Genomic DNA, 8,162 nt, shown 5'->3' with positions numbered 1-8,162 from the left:
TGCCGATGCGTGATTTACGGTGTCATTTGAGAAACTGAAGTTCCCTGCAGTACTAATTCTTCTCCATTCATATTTTCAAATCATTGTCTGAAAAGGAGAGAAGACAGACAGGATTTGATAGGTGTGTCTGTAGGCAATATTTGTATTTTATGTAAGGTAATATTTCTAAGTAAATATTTTCTTTTGGTATTCTATTTGATTGCAGTTGTTTCTCAGAAGAACTTGCGTTATGAAGTTACTTGTGAAGTGATACGATACATCTGTAATATCCGAGGATATCTGTGAAAGGCCTTGAAGGTGTCAAGGTGTATTTTTGTGTCCCGTCTGTGCCAGAGCTGGCAGTGAGGGCTGGATCCTAATCACATTATCTGGCCAGGGAGAATTTGACCATCACGAGGGTCTTGGAAGGATCCAGGATCCAGCACAGGAAGGAAGCACAAGTGCTTAATTCCCGTTGCAACTCCAGCTGATGCCAGTGAGGGATCTGATATTGACCCCAGGCAGAGGTGATTCGGAGCCTGAAATCTGGTGCATGGAATTTGGAGGAGAGAATATTTACTCATATGTGAAGATGACAGAGTAATCCATTCAGATGTTCTCTATTTTTGTTGCTTATCATTAAAACGTTACAGCAAGTTGTCTGGAGGGCTCACGGAAGCACACAGGGGTAGCGGTTCCCACCAGTGCGTGTTGGCTGCCAGGTGCTACCTGGAAGACTTGTAGTGTCTTGTCATCTGTTCTTGCTCTCCCGTCCTTGTGAGTTTAATGTCTGTTCAGGCATTTAGTCTTTCCAGCTGTGTTTATGAGATGATTCCAAGCTCTGCCATTTTAAAGAGTGACTCTGTAACATGAGGCTGTCTCTGTGGCTTGAGCAGTATCGAGTGCCTCTGTTTTGCTCTATTAAAACCGTTGAATTCTAGTTTTTCAGCTGGTGGTGGGATACTGACTTCCTCAGCGGAGAGCTCTTTTCTAATTAGCCCCTAATTGGTCATTTATGGTAACAGTCACATTGTGCTGGGGCTTTTCTGGTGTTCAGGAAGGACGACTTCCAGCTCTACTATAGATAAGCAGAAAATTGGGAGCAATGTGCAGGTATTTACTAGTTCTTATTCTTCAAATGTTTGCTAAAATGAATGAGTGCAGGCAGCAGATTAAGAGTGGGAGATTACAAAGTATTTAGGACATCTGAAGGACCATTCTGTGAATGAGATCAGGCAGTTTTTACAGTCCCTGGTTGAAGTACTCAGGGGAAGAAGTGAATTGTTCATCTGTTGAAGTCATAGGGAGSTTTCTGGGCAAAACCCAGAAAGTCTTTGTCAAGATGCTGCTTTCCCTCCCCTTGTGTGAACAGGAGGGTCTTTGTGGGCARTTTCTGTCCCTTTGCAATGGATCACAAGACTCCTTGCCTTAAATAGAAGTTAAAAGTAAAGGAAACTAAAATGAACTCGACCACTGTCCACGAATCAGGGGGAAGCACACAMTAAAGAGTGAAATGCTGGTGCTGGACTGGGAAAGGCTGTTGCACTAAGTTAGCCCTGGTTATAATTTTAGTTAAAATCAAGTTTTCTGCTCCCGTTGCTCTCACCTCTATGGCAGTTCAAAGTACTGGAARTCTTTACGAGCTTCCCCGCCTAAACTTATTCATGGTAGTTTATCCCTGTTTGTCATCATGTGAGTGTCATCCTTCTCTTGAACTTCTCCACGTGAGGACTCTTTGCAGCTTTTTCTTGCAGGGCAGACCAGGCCCACCAAACCTTGGTGGCTCCCCCTTGTTTCTAAACCCAACCTTTTTCTGCTTTTGCTCTACAATGAGTTCATCCTCTTGGCCACGAGTGATCAGAACATATGCAGAAACAAAGCACTTTCTCAATACTCATACATTTTAGTAACCACTCCTATCTTTTTGTCATGGTAATTAATTAAAATACTAAATACTAAATAAGTTTAGTTACTTATTCCTGTTCAACCTTTCATGCAAACTAGATGCAACTTCTTAAGCCTGTTCCTTAGTTTATTGCCTGTGCTTTAATCTCAAGTTTCCTTCAGGTGTCCAAAGTCAGTCATGTTTTCAGGGCTGTTCTTTTCTGAAGGAAAAGCAGGATTGGGCCCTACGATTGCATTAGAGCTTCTCCCTCCCAATCTAGCATTCCAAAAATAGATGACTAACCACAAAAAGGAAGTATTGCCCAGTGRTTACGGCATTAACCTGTATGGGGGGAAAAAATGGTGAGTTCAGCTCCTGTTCTGCAACAGTGCTGATGAGCAAATTAATTGGTCTTGGTTTTGCTCAGCTCTGTATATAGAAACACTGTTCCTGATCAAGGAGACACCATGACTGTTCTGCAGTGACGTAAGCTGTATAAATTTGGTTTTGATTTGTCTTAAAACTAGAGGAAGCAACAAATGATAGGAAATTACAAGTCTAGATTGAGTCTTTATCCTCCGTTGACACAACTGGTTTTCACTTTCCCTTCTAACCATCTGAACGGAGTACATCCCCACACATTTGCATATGTCACTTCATCTTTACCTTGAAGTTTGATATTTGCATCTTTCCATTTGATTCTTTTAGTGATTAACATTCACTAACCAGCCACATTCCAACAGTAAATCATAAATAGCCAGCATAACACTAAGACCCAGGTAAAAATAATGTCCTTAGCTCATCCTTTGACTGAAAACYGACAGCTTCAGCAGCAAGTCATGTACCATCTGTACCTGGCTTAGTAATTCTTGCAAAGCTTTTATGGRTCGAGGTACATTTGTGAAGACTGACACTGCTGTCTTCTGTCCACATCTTCACCTTATCAGAAAGCTCGTTTTCCTGTTTTCCGTCCTCAATCTGTTCTAGAGGAGAGTTAAAAGATAGACCTTTGCTTTTAAGATCTCAGGAAAACATGAGGGAGCTTGCAGATTTCCAAAGCTTAGTCGGGTTTGAGCTCTTAATCTTAAAGAGTCAGAATTTGAAACCGAGTGACAATGTCCTACTTGTCAAGCTCGTTCTGTTTAAGTCTATGCCTTAATCCTCCCTCTCTCAACTTACTATGTTTGCTCCTTAGGATCGACCCCACATAATTCAAGAAACCTTACCCTTAGGTAGCAGTGCCAAATCCAGGGAGCAAAAATGCCTCCAAAGTCGATGGCTTCATCCACGTCGGCAGCGCGTAGGGAGGAAGGCAGCGCACGGGACGGGTGGCACGACCTGCTTCATACCTCGGCGCTGCCGCCAGCTGCAGTGGCGAGCGCGTCGGGCTGGCTCCGTGTAATTACCCTGCTCCCAGCCCACTGCTCACGCCCGCTCCGCAGCCCCAGGAATGCTGCGGGACAAGGTCRCACCGGAGGCTTTTTCTCGGATATTTTTCTAATATTCCATAGATTTGTACTTCTAGCAAACTTGCAAGGTAGTTGAAGAAAATTAGAAGAAACGTGGGAAGACTCCCTCTAAATAGGGCCAGTTTCTCCTACTCCTTCCGTAAGCATCTCTCCGAGCCAGTATACAAGAGCAACTGGGTTTTGCAAGTGGCCACTGGGATTTATGAGCTCTCTGAAGCCCCATCATGGCTTTTTATCATAAAGGGACAACTTGAATGTACAGACAGGTCCCAGATGAGTGCACTTACTGACCAACAGGGCCTTCTAGCTATTTTGCTGCTCTTTAGTAGGCTTTTTTTTGGTGAGGAGCTGAGTGAACAGCAGTGTGCTCTGCACTGGTGATGCTGAGGCTCCCCTGGACAACCAGATGCTTCGTGTTGTTGTTGGAACACCACAGATGGGACTGTGGTTGTGGAGAGCAACCTTTTCTCTAAATACAGCCACAGTTCATGGMCATGGGTCAGCTCGAAAGCGTCATTCCTGTTCTGTTACCCATCAAAACCTCATCCAYGAGGAGCAGCCAACTTGCCAAGGGAGGTACAGGCTGTTTGCATGTCCATACCTACCTGTCCTACCCATTCTAGTTTTCACCACAGCTCTGGATACTGTTAAACACAACATGTTAAGCAGCACTGGAAGAGAAAGGAAGTAATTATTATGAAAATAATACTCATTTTCGTATACTTAGGAAGAACTCTGGAGCAATTGTGTTTTCACTGGGAGCTGGGAGCAGCAATCCAGATATTTGGAGACCAAGAGCTGGTATAGGAAGCTTCAATGCAACCTTTCATCCTCTCAGTTTTCATTCCTAGCAGCAAGGTGTGAATCAGTTTGTGCAACAGTGTAAAGCTGCAACAGATTCAATCAGATTCTTGCCCCCGCCTGTTCCAGCTAATAATTTTGGAAGATTATGTTATCTGTGTGTTTGTCACCTACATGTCTTTACCCACTCCATTCCTTGCCAAAACAGTCATCAACTCGTAGCTGCTGTGAGATACAAACATCAGCATAAGCTTTTCAGTCAGCAATTGCAACAAACTTCTCTGCAGTCACTCAATGTGTCCTAAACGCCTGACCTTGTGCTCGTGCACTGGAGGGGTTTGAACATTTTTTTTGAAAACCTCTTATTTATTTTCATTCATGATATGCCATGCACTGGTGAAAAACAGGAATGAAGGAATAATAACGTTCATGAAGGCGGAATAAAACTAGTGGCAAGAGGAAGGGCAATGAGACCCTGACTGACCTTGCTGAGAAGGAATCCTGAAGTCCCTCTACATTTTTATTATCTTTCAATTAGAAATAGARGCTAAATATCTGTGAGATGTTGCTTGTGAGCTGGTTCCATGCAATCTGAACCTGAGAAATGGTTTGTGAGCAGCCACAGGTGTGTTGCAGAGTGCTTAACAAAGAGGGATTTTGTTCTGTTCATGGAAATGTTTGGGGAGATAGGTTGAGGCTAGACTTTGAGGACAGCTATGGCTATGGAACATTTATGCTTCTATGTCCAGATCCCCATTAGGCAGGGACTGAATCTGGGCAGAAGGGGCCTAGTTTCCCTGCGAAGAGTTGTGTCCTTTTCTGAACAGTAAAGGAAGGAAAGTGGTGAAACCATTAGCACATCCCAAAGTGCTCGTGCACCAGCAACACTTACCGCAGGTAGGGTGGCTTAAGTGCTTAAATATTTAGGACAGCTTTGATGCTTAACGTGCTGCCAAGTTGCTGCTTATGAAAGAACCTGAAGCTGTTTAACTCTTAGGGCTGTTTGCAGACATGGAGGAGGCAGCTGCCCACGATCCAGGTCTGTTGGTTTGTCCCCTGTGTTGGGGACCCCTCGACGGGCGCTGGGCCAGGCRGGCGCGGAGTCGCGCTGCCCTCCCTGCCACCCCAGCCCTCTGCCATTCCCCAGCCCACGGGCCAGGTGAGAGCTTTTGCACTCCTGTTTACATACACATTGTCAGCTTTTGCAATCTTAATGACACTGTTTGCTGCCAGGGGAGCAGCATAATACTCAGAGTAGATAAAGATTAGTGTACATAAACATATCGGTACCCTGAATATCATGTATCATATCAAGGATAAACAAGGATGTAATAATTATACATGAGTCCATCAGAGAGTTGCTTGCTTTCCCCATCATCACAAATAGTTGTCTATGCAGCATGATGGGGATTCCCATCATCCTGCTGTATAGACACAACTTGGAGATTTCTCGTCGTTTTCCCTGCAGCCTCCCACGTGAAGGGACGACCAGACTGAGGCTTTTTTCCCTGTGTGTAGCTGATTGCCCTTGTTCTGTGACCGTGGGCGTCGTAACCCTGGAGTTAAGATCAGAAGGACCGTGGTGCACACAGGCTGCTCCCCTCTGGGGCCTTCCCTGGGCCTGCTTAAGAGGATGCAACGAGTGGAGTTTTCCACATGTCTCCATTGGCGTTAGGGAGGGCCCAGGCCAGGTGGCTCCTAACTCCGAGGTGAGTTAAAACCGATGGGAAGTAGTCCTCCCTTCCCTACTTTCATATAGTTTGTATGGCCTTTGAAGAAAAACTGCCCCTTTCTGCTGTTTTGTGTGTAGAATGTAGTGCAGTTTGCCCAAACCTCTGTTAAACCATGACAGCAACAGGGTTGAATTTAGATTTTCTAGACAACCCCTGTTTTGGAATAGCTTCTCTGCTCCTGGTTGAACTTCTCTACTGCCTGGAAAACTTCTGATAAAGCAGTCGCCTGTTGTCCTGGAGGAAAAATTTAACCACCCTTCCTGTTATAAAAGCCAAGCTCTTGTGCCCTCTTCCCTGTGCTGCTGTCTCTGCTCCCCCACAATGGGTATTTATTTTAGATCGATAGTATCTGAAGCTGAAAATGTTTTATAATTTGAGAAATCTAAACTCCTGCAAATATCCCTGCTCTTGTCTGCTGTGACCGCAGAGTAGRTAGGAAAAATTCCTCTCCCAATTAAAATGCTAATTTAGTATTGCTGAGCATACATTCACATTGAACGTGAACCTGCCTGTCCAGTTTGGTATCTGAATACGTCATATTTGTTAGACACTAATTACAAGATAAGGGAAAGAGYGACTCAGATAAGAAATATCATTCTTTTCAGATACAATGTACAGATGAGCTATTTTAATATTCAAAGTAAATATTTGAGTGTCACGTGGCTGGCATGTAGCTCAAAAGAAGCCAGAAGGAWCTAATATGCAGCGGTTTCCATTTATAAAACAAAATGATCTGCAAATGAAACATGATGCAAGGACTTCTTGAAGCAATTTGTGCCCCTCAGAAGAGTTAGCTGTAGGAAAGGGAACCAACCATGTCTGTGTGGGAATGTGAGAAGTGGCTGTGCATTTTGCAACTAAATCTGATCTCGAACCTCCTAATCTGCTACTGTTGGTTTGCGTGCCCAACTGCAGTGGGTGCATCACTTAATTTTGTTAGTGATCAAAAGTAACGATTTTTCCTTTTTCTTTTTTTCCTTTTTTTTTCCAGGACTATGACTGAGCAGCTAACATAATCACCAATATAGATTCCAATCAGTTAAATCGTGGAAATGCTAGGAATTCTTGAAATTCCTAAATTGAGGCTTTTTTAGAATTTTTTTTARATGCTCAGTAAGGAATGACAATCTATAAGAGAGCATATATTCTCTTTTTACGGTACATGATCACATGCCATTTTTTTCAGTCTTTATTAAGCTTCCAAAGGACTTTACAATATTTTACTGGAAAATAAGCTGYACTTGGGGATAAGAGCATTCCCTTCACCTTTGCACTTGGCAGGAACAACAGGCAGCTTTTTTGTATGACTTCTGCTGCTGATGATGGTCAAAGAGGAGTTTCTGCAGATTACCTGTGAAGTGCAGAATTAGAGAAATACGAAAATGTAATGATAATATATAGAAAGCAAAGACATTAAGGCTAAAGAAAAAAAACCTTACAGATTAATGATATATCTGGAATTCATTCTGTACTAAAATGGTAAGTCAGACTGAAATTGTACAGATAGCAAAGCACTTGTTGTATAGAACATGGATTCAAAACTAGCACAATTCTGTCTTGGCTCTCGTCAGGGCCCAGCTGTTCCTGGGTTACCAAACACTGCCACCTGCAGTCTGCATTAACCCAGAGCGCTCTCAGTCACTTGAACAAAAAAAAAAACAAAACAAAACAAATACAAACACGATAACTTTCTTTTTCCTCAGATTTAAATGTACCCGAATTTGCTATCCTGAAATACCTGTTGTAAGTGATTTCATGTCTGTAATCAAATAGAATATCAAAGAAATGGAAATACCTCGGTGGATCCCTTATTATCAAGTCCATCAAAAATTTAAAATATTAGCAGTCAATCGTAAATGATTTTTAACTCGGTGTGAATTCTTGTTATGTATTATACAGACAACTGTTTAAAAGGCTGGGGACACCTTCTTATGACCAAGTTAAAATTAGGCTATTCACAGGTATGTGCAGGAAAGGCATAGTTTTTTTCAGGAGCTAAATTAGGGGGCAGAACCTACTGTCCTCCATAATCTTGTCCCTTATAATTTAGGTAGCTTTAAAATTATTTTTGGACTTGAACCTGGAGCGCTCTCTCATCTTAAAGCGCCACTTGTTGAACCTTGAGCAAAGGCTGAGGTAAGTCAAGTCCTTACTAATTAAAATGATCCCGTCTGCTTCATATGTAACACTTTCCTCAATGAAACCTGCGGAGGAAGTGAGTTAGAGTCCTCTGCCTGGAACAGTTTCCTAAAGCAGCTGTGCAGCAGTGTCCAAATGTTCAAATATTCCCCAGTG

Source organism: Nothoprocta perdicaria, unplaced genomic scaffold, assembly GCF_003342845.1.
Source record: "Nothoprocta perdicaria isolate Ctin4 unplaced genomic scaffold, notPer1 scaffold_59, whole genome shotgun sequence".
NCBI classification, from domain to species: Eukaryota; Metazoa; Chordata; class Aves; order Tinamiformes; family Tinamidae; genus Nothoprocta; species Nothoprocta perdicaria.
This window is presented reverse-complemented; position numbering follows the sequence as displayed.